A 16326-nucleotide genomic window follows, 5' to 3' on the forward strand; every position below is an offset into this window, starting at 1 on the left:
ACTTTTACAGAAAGAAATATATCAGGTAGAAGAGTGGTTGGTTTTCCTTACAACACATATTCACCTGTGTGCATGTTTATGTGTATTTTATTTACTTCTAAACCCTTTTCATAATCATGCAGTTAAATGGGAGCAGTTAAATGGGAGGTGGAATGTGTGTGGGGGGGTTATATTCAGCCCCTCTTTGCTTCCCCTCCCAAGCAACCATTCTGCTGCATGCACAGTCCCAGCAGCTGACCCGAAAGAAGGTGCACAAGTCTTCATTCACAAGGTTCCCCATCCAGCACAGGATAAGTGTGCAGAAGGATTACCACCCAGTCTAATCAGGGAATTTATATAGACAAGGAACTTATTCTTTAACTCATTGTGCTTTTGTGTTCATATCTGTCCCATGGAGGCAAGGGGTGTTCTTCCTCTTCTCTGCCAGAGATTCTTGCTCTTTTTGTGCATTTCTGTTCCCCCTGCCCTAAAGTATTTCACCTCAAGAGCTGGTGTGTTTCTGAAATCATTTATTGGTGGGATGCCACAAACCAAAAGTATATTCAGAAATAATATTGAATAAATATTTTAAATGCTTTGAAACTTAGATTACATTTCCTCCTTGAGAATGCAAGCTTTTGCCTGGGTTGGAATTAATAGGACTTTATGGCACTAATGCTTGGGAGATTGCAGCTGCAATCTCAACATAGTTAGACTAGTGAAGATGCCCACGAAATGGGAGTGAGGAACTTGCAATCATAAATCTGTTTTTTAAAAATATTCCTACATTATAATTTTGATGCAAACTTTACTGCAGGGCTTAATTGTTGTTTCACATTAAATTATGACTACCAGAAAATTCACACTGCACTGAAATGAATTCTTCCCCTCTTTTGCACACATAATTAAGTTCTTACATTTTTTGGCTTATTTTACAAGGCTCTTTCCGCTCCAGATGCAGCCCCCTGGATTAGTATTCTGCATTTTATGAGGTTTTCATTTTATGTTCCTGCCTTATCTGCATATTGAAGATAATACTTTGAGCTGTAGGAAGTGCATACAAGCAATTTCATTTCATTGCAGTCAGTTTTTCATATTACCTAGCAGATCTCCCCTGAAGGATATTTATTAAGGGTTTATTTGCACAACATAATTTATTTTACCATGAATATCTGTTACTTTTAAAAAGTTACTCTAAACAAAACAAAGGCTGATGAGATAAATACAGTCAATATTTCACCTTGACATTCTTCCCAAAAACCTATACTTGGGAATATAGATATTGACCAAGTTATGGTTGTGTCACTTCCAGTTATAGGGCATCACCCTCATATTAGGCAGTGATCTGTGCTGAATTTCTCTTTAACTGTATTCATTACTTATTTCTTATTCATTTTTCCAGGGCTCAGGGTACTGTTGACAAGCATCCAACTGAAAAATGGTGCCCTAGACTAGAAAGATTTCACAAGCAATTTGTTATTTACTTCCCTTTGTGACTTACTTCCTATTAAACATATCAATTTAGAATACACATACACACACACACAATTTCATATATAAAACAATTTCAAGTCTAATCATCATCATCATCATCATTATATATTTCCCCGCCCAGGTGGGCGGGCAAACCCGCCCACCTGGCTGGGTTTCCCCAGCCACTCTGGGCTGCTTCCAGCAAAATAGTAAAATACAACAATTCATCAAATATTAAAAGCTTCCCTAAGCAGGGCTGCCTTCAGATGTCTTCTAAAAGTCAGATAGTTGTTTATTTCTTTGACATCTGGTGGGAGGGCGTTCCACAGGGCGCCACTACCAAGAAGACAGATGAAGAAATCTCCAATAAAAAGGCTTGTTGAAAGAGGAAGGTCTGAAAAGATGACTGAAATGGTGTGTATCTGATGTTCAGTGAGACGCTGTTCCAAAGCATGTTTGCCGCCACACTCAAGGCCCAATTCCTACTTCATATAGATGGGGCCTCCAGATGGGAGCTAAAGGAGGCCCCTCTTTTGCAGAACACAGTTATCTGTTGTATATTGTATATTGAAGGAATTAGATAATATTTTAGTTTTCCTGGTCCCAAGCATTGAATATTAATACCAGGACCTTGAATCTACATCCTACCTGGAAGACATGGCATAGCAATGGACCCCAAAGTAGGGTCTGGAAAAGCTAGAGTAGGCATGGATTTATTTATTTATTTCCCCTTTCATTTAAATAAAAAAGCCTGACAGGTTGGTATAACCATGTCAATAATATGCAAGCTCAACAGCAAATAAGTAATTGCAGTACCATAAATCACCTATGGTGTGTTCATTAGGAAACACATGAGTATACAGACATGGAAAATAAAAAATTTTCGGCAGGAAAACAGTGCAGGGAGGAAGGGTTCCCTCCTCCTCTTGCGCCATGGTCCTAATCCAGGGCTGCTTTTTGAACAGAAAAATATGCTGGGAATTCTAATCACAGAACTACCGCATCACATTCATCTGATCTGCAATTCTTACTGCATTCATTGAAATGTGTGGCTCAGTCCTGTGCTTCTTTCTTTGGAGGTGAGTCCCATAGGCCCACATTCAAAAGGGTTTAATTCCAAGAACCCAGACATAGGGTTGCAGCTTTACCATGGCTGACCAGCTTGACTGGGACTTTTATGTTTGAACATTCAAATTCATATACCTCATGTATCCAAAGTACCATAGTAGCACCAGACACCCAGGCTCTGCTGTGACAGCATTGAGAATTAATATGAGGAAGGGCCCATTCTGACGTTTTGAATAACTAGCGGAATAGCAAATCACATAGTGCCCAACAAGCCAGTTTGAGGATGCCTGCACAATCCCATAAAAGAGAGGTCTGCCTCCAGATCTGCTGCAGATGCCATGTTCTACTTCCTTGGTCTTACAGTCATACCTCAGGTTGAATGTGCTTCGGGATGAGCACGTTCAAGTTGCGCTCCGCGGCAACCCGGAAGTAACGGAGTGCGTTACTTCCGGGTTTCACAGCTTGCGCATGCGCAGACGCTCAAAATGACCCATGCACGTGACCCACGCACGCAGACACACGGACACAGGTTACGTTTGCTTTTAGATGCGAACGGGGCTCCGGAACGGATCCCGTTCGAATCTAGAGGCACCACTGTATTAGCATTAGAACACCAAAGCACTTACACATTTTTTTTACTTCACTTTCATTGTGAAGTAAATTTAAACTTGTATGCAAATGCTTGACTGTGAAGAACCTGAACCTGGAGTAAATACATGAGCAAGTCAGCAAATTACCCCCAAAAGTCACAGTAAACAGCAATAATGGTTCCTCTTTGTTTATACTGCAGCAAAAGTAGACATGCAATGCTGGCATCACATCACTTGTTTCACTGGAATCCCAGCACTTAAGTTTAACACCAAAATTATGCCGTTTTAGTATATAGTATTTATTATAGAGTAACCAACCTGCAAGTTAGGCACTTATGGTCTGCCAGGGGGGAAACACCTTTCATCTCTACACTTTCTCAGCAAACATTTAATTGTAGGATACAATGGAAATGTTTGACTGACTGACATAAATACACAGTAAACTGTTGTAAACAGAATTATCCATTTTTTTAAAAAAGATACCAGTCATTGCTTTAAAAAAATATGTCCACACAGAGTCTGAGGGTTCAATGAGACATGGCATCCTTTCCTTGAGCTGTTTGGTTCAAGACATTTTGCTGACAGAGGAAGAAGAGCAAATAGCAGCCCCACTCCAAGTTGCATAATACTAAAGGCTGGTCAGGTTATTCTGGCTTCAGAGGCAGAAAATCCCACAAGCAGCTCTTCCTCTTCTGCCAGCAAAAAATGCAAGGAAAAAATTAACTTGTATACTCATAAGCCAGTCCCATTGTGTATATTGAATGAGTAGTATTTTTTATTTTTATTTTCATTAATTTATATATTCATACACATGTGTCTCAAGGTAGTTTACTTAAATGGGGAGATGGGCAGCTTTAAAAACTGTACACAAACATGACAGCTAAAGATAGTTCAAAAGCAATGCAGAGTAAAGCACCTACAGCAGATACGTTTTCACTCAGCTGTTGTTGATTTATTACACACACACACTTTGCAGCAGTGCTTCCAGGAACTTCTTTAAAAAAACTTTATAAAATACAAAAAGCATTGCAATATTGTGAAACAGGAATGCATTTAAAGGATTAGGCTTTTGTTCTATTTTTAGATCCTTGCCTGGCACTGCAAGGACAACAATGTTGGTGACAGAAATTCCCTGGAGAGGAAAGTTCATATATGGTGAACTTAACTTTAGCGGCACCTACAGAAAAGCCTCAAAACATCTCTCAATACATAGGCAGGTTGAAATGGAAGCATGGGCTCCTTCAGAGCATAAAGGGCTTCAAGGAGAACCTGCGGGCGTAAGGATGCTGTTGGAGGCCAGCTCTCCTCAGCCAGAGGTGGTGGAAACTCTGCAACACCTGGAGGGCACAGGTCTCCCATCCTTGCTTTAACGGGAGGCACCAGCATTTGGCCTGGCACTCCGAAATGGTCTGTCAGCTGGAGCAGTTCTTTAACAACCAGCAACATTTCAAAGTGACCAGGCACAGACAGCAACCTAGCAGCTGTAGTCAGAATCAACTGTATTTTCTGAACAGACTTTGAAGGCAGCCCCATGTACACTGCATTACAGAAGTCATGCCTAAATGTTACCAGGACACGACTAACTGCGGTGAGACTCTTTGTCCAGGAATGGCTGCTGCGGGTGCACAAGTCTAAACTGATGAAAATACTGCTTGCCACAGAGGCCACACGGACCTCCCCCAGCAAGACTGGGTCCAGGAGTGCTCCCCCCAGACTGGGAACTTGATCCTTTTGGGCAGTGCAACTCCAGCCACAGCAGGTTGAGCAGTGTCTCCCTAAACAGACAAACACACAGAACCTGCCTTGTTAGCACTGAGCTCCAGTTTGTGGACCAACATATCAGCCAGCTCAAATCATGTTATTCACTAGCAGCTAGACACAGCAGCTATGGTTTTCTTGAAAATAAAGTGTGAAAAAGACAGATTTCCTAACTGGAATGCAAAACACTATACATTGAAATGGAAACAGGGACTAAATTGTAATGTACAGTATCTGAAGTGCTTATCTGCTTTTTTATTTTATTTTATAAAAATAACAGGTTACCAAGAGCAGAGCTAAGAAGGCACTGCCACCTCCCAATATTAGAATAATGACCTTTAATTTACAGCTTTCACCTTGAGAGCATAGATTGACAATAAAGGTGTGAATGGTCACATAGACCTAAATGCAAGGATAGGGCCAGATGATTACAGTTTAGCATGTAAATACAGGTATAAAATTGAGTTTTCTGATGTGTCTGGCCTAGAAGTTCAACAGCAACCAAGGTTATCAAAGGACCAGCACTCAAATTATGCTGGTGCCTGTCTCTTCAAATTTTCATGGCAGCTAAATTTATACATTCTAAATGGCTGCGCTAGTGGAGATATTCCTGGGGAATATACTTTCTTGTCAGGGTCAAAAACCAGTACAATTGACTACATGCTGTTTGATAGCGAATTACTAGCAAAAACTGTGCGATTACTGTACAAGTGCTTCCATATGTAGAGGGGGATCACTTCCCCTTATACCTGCAGGTATCCCTCAAAAACAAGACAATCTTTCTTAAAACAGTATACCCCACAGAGATTACCGCTGTAGAGCAGCCTGGATGCCGGGTCAAATAGACAAGAAACTTGACAAGAAACTGAAGGAGATTTTAGCTTCTGAAAATCTGTGCACACTCAAATGGCTCTGGGAACAATTCTAACCCAGAGGACCCACTTTTTGAATACAAGCGCCAGCTCCATCGTTTAAAACCCCACCTCTTTAACACCTCAGAGAAGACTCGAACCTATAACAGTAAATAAACCCTGGTTTGATCACACCTGTTTGCAGGCCAAGAAAGCCTTGCAAAATGCTTATAAAGCCGCCCTGACATCTGATAACCATGCTAGGCAGCAAACTTATCTCTCCGTTCGTGCCCTAAAAAAAAAGAATACAAAGCCCTGATAACCTGCCAAAAGAACGTTTATAGCAGAAAGTGCTGGTCCGAACTAATTATTGTGGCAAAAGCAAAAAAAAACAGACATTATTTTGGAAACTGGTTACGTCTGGCTTGCACAAAGCTGCCTCCCCCTTATCCTCACATTTTCCACCTGACCGATGGGTCGCCTTTTTCCAATCTATGTATGAGGACGTTGAACATCCATAACACCTCAGCAGTGCCACAGGCTGATAGCATCCATGCCACGCCACACTGAGGCAGTAATTGATGCAAAAGGGGCCCAAACCAAGTACTGAGTACATATGCATGCTTCTACTTCCCAGAGGTCCAATATTGCACTATTTGCAGCCCTTGTTTTGCTGATTTCATTTAATATTCTAATTTTCTGAGATTGTTAATTTGAGGTTTTCATCAGCTGTACACCATAATCATCACAATTATAACAAATAAAGGCTTGACATATATGGCTTTGTATGTCATGAATCTATCTCATATATTAGTTTCACCTTTTAAGTTGAATTACTGAAATAAATGAACTTTTCCACAATATTCTAAATTTCCGAGTTTCACCTGTATAACTGGCTGACACTGAAATTGCTCCCCCGAGGAATAGCCCCACTGATTCTATGCGACTGGTTCAAGTCTGGCTGGCAGACAGCAGTTCTGAACACTCTCCAGAAATTGGGCTTTGCTCCACAAGCCCTTCTAAACTTGGGCCTGGGCCAAGCAAGGTCTGTGGTCAGGCAAAGAATCATGGACACAGAGAGACAACAGGACTGCTTGAGGTCCCCTGATTGTATAATCATAGAAAATGAGAGGTATGTTGCAGCCCTGGCAGCATACCTCTATTTTCTCGTATCAAGAAACATGAGAAGGGCCTTTACTCTAGCCAGAAGCTGGGCCTTACCCTCGCCGGTTTTGGAAGGAGCATTTGGAAAAGTCCCGTATGCTCAGAGACTTTGTGCCTGCCCAGTAGGGGAAATAGGAGGCCCCGAACATTTATTTTTTAGATGTCCCTTTTATGACGAGGCACGCAGAGATATCATTGACCCCCAGCTGGTGAGGCTTGCTGACCTTCCGGATAAGTCTAAACTCAATTTTCTCCTCTTAGGCAAAGACCACAAGATGGCCTGGATGGTCGCCAGATTCTGCACGCAGATTTGCAGGAGCAGACCACCCCCCAAAACACATTCTTTTGCTAGGAAAACAGTCGAAGTCAGCCTCCAGGGCGTCAGGGCCAATTTGTATGGTAGCCCAAATTTTTAGGTCTTTATGTGTATATGCACTTATCTTAGATTTTAATCTTTAAGCTGTTGTACATTGCTTTACATGTATATTTTATTCTTGTGAAAGCTGTCCCAGTTGTGCTTTTCGAGCTGGTCTTTGACTGTAATAAAATATGATGAGTGGTCACATATATGATTGCCTTTTAGTGTTCTGGTCAATAGCATTATTCAGTTCTATCATTTTAGTTTAACATATTTTCTGTGGAAAATATGATTCTTAATTTTGGTAATTGGCAGATGCTTCTTTTAGCCACTAGAGGTCGCTGAAAAACAGCAGCATATAGCTCATCTTTTGTCAATTCCTTAAATAGAAAAGCTACTTTATGGCCATGGCACTGCCAGTACCTCAGCTGGAGGCAGGAGCTGAATGAGGTCAAAACTGAGCTGTTAACTCAGCAAAGGCCTCAAGGAGACAGAGAGACTTCTCTAGTTCCTGCTGTCTCCTCCTTTGCCTCGTCCTGTCCTGGCTCATAGCTTGCATCCTTTTTAGACCCTTCTTCCCAAGCAGACCCCTAGCAAAAGCGTCTCCTGACAGTCCAACAGGCACTGCTCTGGCAACGCTGGCTGTCTTGTCATGCCCACGGCCACGTTCAGTCCAGAGCCCTGTGGGAGATCATGGGGGACCAAGGGATGCTGAGGGATTCCTTGGAGGAGCCAAGGGGGACATCCTTCCAATGGACTTCTTCAGGCTGGAGACTATTGTGCTTCTTCCAGGTCTTCAGCTGAAATGGGGTTTTCTGTGGGGCCTGGAAGACTTTTCCTCCAAAATAGGTCTCTCTGGTCTATGTCAGATACGATCCTGACAGTTTACCTCAGGATGCTTCCAGAATGTTGCTATTTTGTGGGTGGGATTCAACAGCACACCAGCAAATTCAGCTGGGACAACTAAAGTGGTTTTGGAGCTCTTGCACAACAAACCTGCTTTTTTAAAAGGCAGCAGTCTTTCTGAGGTAATGAAAGTGATAGGAAAGTACACTGGAAAGTGTAGGCTAACAACTGCTTCCCGCAACACAGTGGCGTAGTGTGGGGGAGTCCCACGGGCCTTGGCCCTGAGTGCAACATTCAAAGAGGGCCCAACCAGGCGCCCCCATGCAGGCCCTGAGGGCTTCTGCGGGGATCCACATCCGGGACACAGTGGGTGGGTGAGGACGGACCAAGGGAGGTGGGCAAGGGGTGACTCCAAAGCAGAATAGTAAAATACAGTAGTCTATTTTAAAAAGTCTATTAAAAGCTTCCCTAAGCAGGGCTGCCTTCAGATGTCTTTTAAAGATAAGATAGCTGCTTATTTCCTTGACATCTGATGGGAGGGCGTTCCACAGGACAGGTGCCACTACTGAGAAGGCCCTCTGCCTGGCTCCCTGTAGCCTCACTTCTCGCAATGAGGGAACCACCAGAAGGCCCTCGGAGTTGGACCTCAGCATCTGGGCAGAACGATAGGGGTGGAGACACTCCTTCAGGCCATATAGCTGGCAATGAGATCGCTTCCCTAAACGGGCCGAGGCCGTTTAGGGAAGCGATCTCATTGCCAGCTCAGGTATACTGGACCTTTGAGGCCGTTTAGGGAAGCGATCTCATTGCCAGCTATATGGCAGCCCCAACTGCTACTGTCAAGTTAAGTACTGAACTAGTCAAGATTTTTATAAGGTTTTATACTGCATGAGTTTTTATTATTATTATCTATTAAGTTATTTATTTACTACCTGTTATGCTGGCATTTCAAGGCAGTGCATAGTAGCATCACACAATGCAATATACAAATACAATGAAAATAAAGTCAAATGAAGCAAATACAATTAAAATAAAGTCAAATGAAGCAGTCAGTAAAAAACAGCACATAAAATTCTACATTCACAGCCAACAACTTGTATCAAAGTCAGTGCATTCCTTATTTCCGATCCCACATAGGAAAAGAGAGTTCTTAATGTTGGTTGGTAGTCTGGAGAGTCTTGTTCCAAACACTAGAGGTCACTAATAGCAACATTTAACTCTCACCTTTTGATAATCTGCCAAAGTTGTTTTATTTCAGTTTTGTCTATTTGTACTCCTGTGGCATGTTAAAATAGTACAATATGGTTTCAGCTTTAAATTAAATTCTGCTCAGAAGTAAGCCCCACTGAATTCAATGGAGCTTACTCCCAGGTAAGTGAATACAGGAGTGCAGCCTTAGTGATGCAGCAAGCAAATTGTGATGGTGGTTTGCCTCATGCTTGTTGAACTTCCAGCAAGCTCTTGAAAAGGGAGCAGTGCAGGATCCAACAGAGAGATCGTGCAAGTTACTCAGGGTTTAGGAAATTATTAAAATTCTTACTTCTGTTGTCAGAGGCTGCAAGGTCCATTATAACCTTACATACGCTTTACATCGGGGAACCTGGGGCCCCTTGCAATAAACAGACGTTCCTTGTTCACTCATTACAATGGGTCTTCTCTGAGTATGACTAACGTAAGATGTTACTCTGCAAATTTAGTTCAATAGATAGCAGGTACTTTTGCACTGCTGGCAATATCCAAACTCTCCATGTAATATTTAAGCTCTGTGTACTCTCCCCACTGCACACACGTATAAAAGAATCTTGTCACAGAAACTGATCCAGCCATATAACAAGAATGAAAGAAGCCCCCCCCCTTATTTACTGCTTTCCATTGTTGCAACCAGACTTGTGTCTTTTCAAGGAAATAAGCTCTCCAAGACAGGCAAATGGAAAATCAATTCACCTTACCAGCTGAGAACTATGCCGACAGAATTTATAGCATTGCTACTACATCTTTCTTGTGCAAGATGGATAAATTGGGTTCATATGCAGTATTTTTCACATCAACTGATGGGAAAAGGAGCCCAGGGGGAAAAGTGGGGCTGCTAGATTTCAGACAGATTGGCACTCACTGCAGGAAGCTGGCTTGGAACATCACAGCCCATTCAAATAGAACGCTATAGACTTCATGAGGAAAATGCCATGCAGAAGTTTGTAAAAAGTATAATATGAAGAGCAGTGTTGGAAGCTAAAAAGTATGTCAGGTCAAATTCTAAACATATATACCGTGGAAGAGTCCAGTTCAATTAGAATTTTAGAATAATAGAATTGTAGAGTTGGAAGTAACTATAAGGGTCATCTAGTCTAATCCCTTTCAATGCAGGAACCTCAACATGTGGTCTTCCATCCAATCTGAAACCATACTGGACCCTGCTAAGTTTTGCAATTGTGCTGCCAGTTTTATTGCTGCACCAATTCATCACTTAATCACCTCCTTATTCTGCGCTATTTCCCAGGATCAACAAAGGCAAGGTGCATTCAGGTGAGTTTTCCCAAATTAACTGTGTGTGGGGGGGGGAACCAGCTTGTTTTGCATCTGTGTGTGGAGGTGGGGGTTCTGTCTCCTAAATTTTAGAATAAAAGGTAAAAAAATAATGAGGGAAGTTGAAGTTTACACCTCTAGCACCTCTGGTTTTAACTCCTATTAATAATAATAATAATAATAAATTTTATTTATATCCCGCCCTCCCCAGCCGAAGCCGGGCTCAGGGCGGCTAACAACAATCAGCAATCAAACCATCAGATATTCACACATTCTAAAAATATTACATTATAAAAATCAATTAAAATCAAATTAATGGCAACTAATTAAGCAAGATTCTAAGCAGGTTGCCAGAGGAGGGAGTCAGGCTGCGCCCTGACCAAAGGCCTGGTGGAACAACTCTGTCTTGCAGGCCCTGCGGAAGGATGTCAGGTCCCGCAGGGCCCTAGTCTCTTGTGACAGAGCGTTCCACCAGATTGGAGCCGCAGCCGAGAAGGCCCTGGCTCTAGTTGAGGCCAGCCTAACCTCTCTGAGGCCTGGGACCTTGAGGATGTTATTATTTGCAGACCGTAGGTTTCTCTGTGGGGCATACCAGGAGAGGCGGTCCCGTAGGTACGAGGGTCCTAGGCCGTATAGGGCTTTAAAGGTTAAAACCAGCACCTTAAACCTGATCCTGTACTCCACCGGGAGCCAGTGCAGCTGGTATAGTACCGGTTGAATGTGATCTCGCAGCGAAGACCCCATAAGGAGTCTCGCCGCGGCATTCTGCACCCGCTGGAGTTTCTGGGTCAGTCTTAAGGGCAGCCCCACGTAGAGCGAGTTACAATAATCCAGTCTGGAGGTGACCGTCGCATGGATCACAGTGGCTAGGTCAGGGCGAGAGAGATAAGGGGCCAACTGCTTAGCTTGGCGGAGATGAAAAAATGCCGCCTTTGTTATAGCTGTAATCTGCGCCTCCATAGAGAGGGAGGTATCGAAGATTACACCCAAACTCTTAACGGACGGTGCTGGCACTAATTGCACCCCCGCAAGAGATGGGAGTTGCCCCCTCAATCCCATATCATCCCGCCCCAGCCAGAGGACCTCTGTCTTCGAAGGATTTAACTTCAACCGGCTCCCACGTAACCATCCAGCCACAGCTTCCAGGCATCTCGCCAGTGTATCGGGGGCCGAGTCAGGATGGCCATCCATCAACAGATAGAGTTGGGTGTCATCGGCATACTGATGGCAACCCAGCCCAAAACTCCGGACAAGCTGGGCGAGGGGGCGCATAAAGATGTTAAAAAGCATCGGGGAGAGAATCGCACCCTGAGGCACTCCACACACCAAGGAGTGGCGCGATGACAATTCCCCCCCGAGCGCCACCCTCTGTCCCCGACCAGAGAGAAACGAGCGCAGCCATTGAAGGACTGTGCCCTGGATTCCCACGTCGGCAAGGCGGTGGTCCAGGAGTTCGTGATCGACCATGTCGAAGGCTGCTGACAGATCTAGAAGAATCAGCAGCCCCGACCCGCCTCGATCCAGCTGCCTACGGAGATCATCTGTTAGGGCGACCAGAGCCGTCTCGGTCCCATGACCAGCACGGAAGCCGGACTGGAATGGATCCAGAGCAGATGTTTCATCCAGAAACCTACCAAGCTGTTCAGCAACCGCTCTCTCAATCACCTTACCCAGGAATGGAAGATTCGAGACCGGGCGGTAATTGGATAGATCTAAGGGATCTAATGATGTTTTCTTTAAGAGCGGACGCACCACTGCCTCCTTCAGTTCCCCTGGGAATATCCCGGTGCCAAGGGACAAATTGATGATATCCCCCGGGGGGCCCGCACCTCGTCTGGACACGCTCTAATCAGCCATGACGGGCACGGGTCAAGAGGACAGGTGGTGGGCTTTCCAGCTTGGAGGAGTCTGTCCACATCGGCTGGAGATATCCGGTCAAAATGGTCCAATACTGGACCCGAGGACAGTCGAGGGGCCTCCAGTTCCTTTATTGTATCCAAATTGGCAGGGAGGTCATGGCGGAGCAACAGGACCTTCTCCGCAAAAAAGCTCGCAAATGCCTCACAGCTGTGTGTCAGATTGTTATTTAAATTTGGCTGTCCATCAAGGGACGTTAAAGACCGAATTATACTAAATAATTGCGCCGGGCGAGAGCTAGCGGATGCAATGGAGGCCGAGAAGTAAGACTTCTTAGCGGCCTTCACAGCCATCTCATAGGTTTTCATAAAAACCCTATAAGATGTTCTTGAGGCTCCGTCACGGGCACCCCGCCATACTCGCTCTAGCCGTCTGAGGTCCCGCTTCATTTTCCGAAGCTCCTCGGTAAACCAGGGAGCCCGGTTTCTGCGGGGTCGCAGAGGGCGCTTAGGTGCGATCTCATCGATGGCTGCCAGGAGCTGGGTATTCCAGCCCTCAACAAGCTCAGTCAATGAGTCGCCAGGGAGAGCAAGGTCCCGCAAGGCTTGACGGAATCTATCAGGGTCCATCAGCCTCTGCGGGCGAGCCCAAATCGGCTCGCCACCTAAGCAGGGTGGGGGTGGAAAGTCAATCCTGGCTTTCAGAGCGTAGTGATCAGACCATGGCACCTTCATCGAAGGAGACATGATCACATCTATACCGGCACCAAAGATCAAATCCAGCGTGTGGCCTGCTTGATGTGTGGGGCCCGAAACAAACTGGGAGAGCCCTAGTGTCGCCATGGAAGACACCAGGTCCAGAGCCTGCGAGGAGGGAGCGGCATCAGCATGTTGTTGCAAGGCAGGACATATCTACACTGCATCAATGTCTCTTTCCTCCATTGTTTGAGTTTCTGGCTGGTAGTTTTCTATTAGCCACTAAGGCCAGCTTGGGGAAAAGCTTGCTGACGCTAGGACTTCTTTTTAACAAAGTTTCTCTTCTTTTATGCATGGCTGAGCAACAAAATATAAAAATAATAGCCAGAAGCTCAAGGTCTGTCAAGAAAGAGGAGATTTCAGGCTTGAGCCATGAATGCAAAGCGCATTGATGTATAGCTACATCATGGGAAGAAGACCAGCATTGGCTGCCCTGCTCCATCCTCAACTTCAGTTAATGAACTATAAATCCAGCACTCTGGAGGGGCACCATCTGATAAGCCTGTAAGATGAGGGCTCATAAAATTACACAGGCAGGGTGTGGGGGTTTCTGGGGGCAGGAAGGAGGGAAGCTGCCATTTCCACTTCCCCCCTCCCCCCTTGCTCTCTCCCTTTTTCCTCTCAGCCCAGCCCCCCCCCCCATTTCCCCAGTCCTTCTGCTCCTTTGTTCTCCTCCCATCCCTCCCTTCCCTTTCTTCATATGAAGCTGACTTATACTGAATCAGACCACTGGCTCATCTAGCCTGGATCTGTCCATTCCAAATGACAGCCATTTTCCAGGGTCTCAGGCAGAAGTCTTTCCCAGTCTGTCTTTTAAAAACTAGAGATCCTTTCTTAACTCAAAATAGCTGGAAGGTAATGAACAGTATGTGCTTCAACATGTCCTATAGCCAGAGGCATTGGCCCTTCTCTAAGGGCATGTATTGCGGGGGGGGGGGGGTGTCACATCCACACCACACATTTAAAGCCATTTTAAGTACATAGCTTCCTCCAAAGAATCATGGGAACTATAGTTTGCAAGGGTATAGGAAATTATATCTCTGTGAAGGATAATCACCAGTTCCCAGGGTTCATTGGAGGAAGCCATGTGCTTTAAATGTATGTTGTGGGTGTGACCAGGCCCAGGACAGGAGTTCCCAGCTGGCTGGGAGGCATGGGGCATTCTTGGCAAGACAGCGTATGTCTGGCAGGCCCCTGGCAAGGACCCCCAGCTGGCTTAGCCCTCTGAGGCCTGGGGCAAGCGTACCCAGCCAGGCGCACTGGGTTTCACCCAACATTGTAGGTTGCCGGCACATGCCTGTGACATCATGTGGGTCACACGCTAGGACAAGCTCTGTCAGGCCCTCCCTCTGCTGCAATGGGCTCCAACAGAGCCTGCTGCTGCAACAGGAGGGCCCACCAGAGCCCGATGCAGACAGGGGAGGGCCTGCCAGAGCCAGCCCCCTCACGGAAATTTTTGTGGGTGCCTGGGCCCATGGCCCCGCAGAGATGGTGCTTGTGCACCCAGCTGCCCCTGCAGGGTGGGCAATACTTGAGAGAAAAATACAAGGTGTGTAGAAACATGTGCTTTTCTGCACCTTGATACTTCACACGAATATTACTTTGTGATAATATTAATATAAAAACAAGGAAGAACATAAGATATTTTGCTGGAGAAAACAAGTGGTATTTTGCTGCCTGGTAAGTCAATTTCCGACAGTGTTGAGTTTCAACTGCTGCAGTGGCCCTTCCTCGGGAAATGTCCCTCAGTGTCAAATATGTGGCACAGAAGCAGCTGTTCTCCACATGGTCCTGGAAGAGTTAGGCCAATGGGGTCAAATAAACAGTTGTCGATGGTGCTGTGAACTAAGCTGAAGATGGATTGGTCGGTCTTTGATCTGTCTTCACATTTCAGAATAAGGAAGTACTGCCAGCTGTCCCAACACCACAGCTGCAGTGAAGGGTAAAGCTTATTTGAATGTGGCATTTGGGCTTGATCTTTTCCTCACTGATGTCAGTAAGAAAGTTCTTATTGATTTTTGGGGTTGGGAGATCATCCCTTTGTCATAATAATAAGCCAGGTGGGGGAAAAAGTTAAATACACAGAGGGAATGAATTTTGCCTCAACTCAAGCCGTCAATTTATGCAATCTCTTAACGCAGTCTGACTAGTACAGTCTATCTTCTGCACATTTAATTTAATTGCTGTTAAGGCTGAAATCCCAAGCACACTTACCTGGGACTGGGAGCAATTCCCACTGAACTCAGTGCAGTTTATTTTTGAGTAAAGATACATAGGGTTGCAATGCAAGCTTGTTTTAATGCAGGGTTCCTTAGCATGGGCATTGACAGTATAAATATAATCAATTTCTGAGTCCAAAATGCTAAAAATAAAAGTGCCTTGGTTGTCCTTGGGTTAATTCCAGATATCTACGAGGAATAAATATCACTTTCCCATGCCAACAAGTGGCTGGAATCCCATAACCACAACCAGGCTCCTGCTGATATCTACTACAGGGATCACCTGGTCCTTGGTCACTGCCATCACAACACTATGGAACATTCCTGTTTTATTTCACTTCTTAACTGGCATCATTCTTTGAACTTGGGTGTAAGGCAACAACACACTAAAACTATATGATAAAAATATAACCTACCAATATGAATGATAAAAATTATTCCTGGCAAGTGGGGGAAGAGTTCTCTGGCTCCAGGTTGTCTACACCAAATGGAAAATGTAGGGGCAGAATACATCTCCCTGACAAATAGCGAAATCTGGCACTGCAGACAGGTCTGTTCAACCCGTCATTACCCAGGGATTCCACATCCAAGTGATTCTGTATCCCATCCCTCTGACCTCTGGGTTTCCCACCTGACTTGCCACTGATCTTTCCTTGTCAGCCCTGTGACACTGTGTGTAACAGCTATAAGAAAATGCAGGTCTGTGAGGGGTAAACTAGAGCTGAGAATCGATGAGAGAGGGGCTATGCACCCCATCTCCCTACTGCCTCCTCTCAGAGCTGCTTTTCCTTATAAAAAGTGTCCATAGGAATTGCTACATATGTCATTTAGCCTTAAGAAGTATGCACACTGGCTGCAAAATGAGAGCTATCTTCTTCAACAGAG

General features: G+C 44.8%; 2 long non-coding RNA genes across 2 annotated transcripts; both read left to right on the forward strand.

Annotated features, from left to right (window-relative positions):
* Nucleotides 1–6628: 6628 nt before the first annotated feature.
* LOC309352398 lies at nt 6629–7448 on the forward strand. The gene is made up of 2 exons (XR_014161297.1): nt 6629–6851; nt 7145–7448. It is a non-coding gene; the product is annotated as an uncharacterized lncRNA (long non-coding RNA).
* A 119-nt stretch (nt 7449–7567) lies between these two features.
* Nucleotides 7568–16110, forward strand: LOC309352396. The gene is made up of 3 exons (XR_014161296.1): nt 7568–8269; nt 10452–10610; nt 15627–16110. It is a non-coding gene; the product is annotated as an uncharacterized lncRNA (long non-coding RNA).
* Nucleotides 16111–16326: the final 216 nt, after the last annotated feature.

This window comes from Podarcis erhardii, assembly GCF_964252035.2.
Source record: "Podarcis erhardii genome assembly, chromosome: 11".
In the NCBI taxonomy this organism is placed as follows: Eukaryota; Metazoa; Chordata; class Lepidosauria; order Squamata; family Lacertidae; genus Podarcis; species Podarcis erhardii.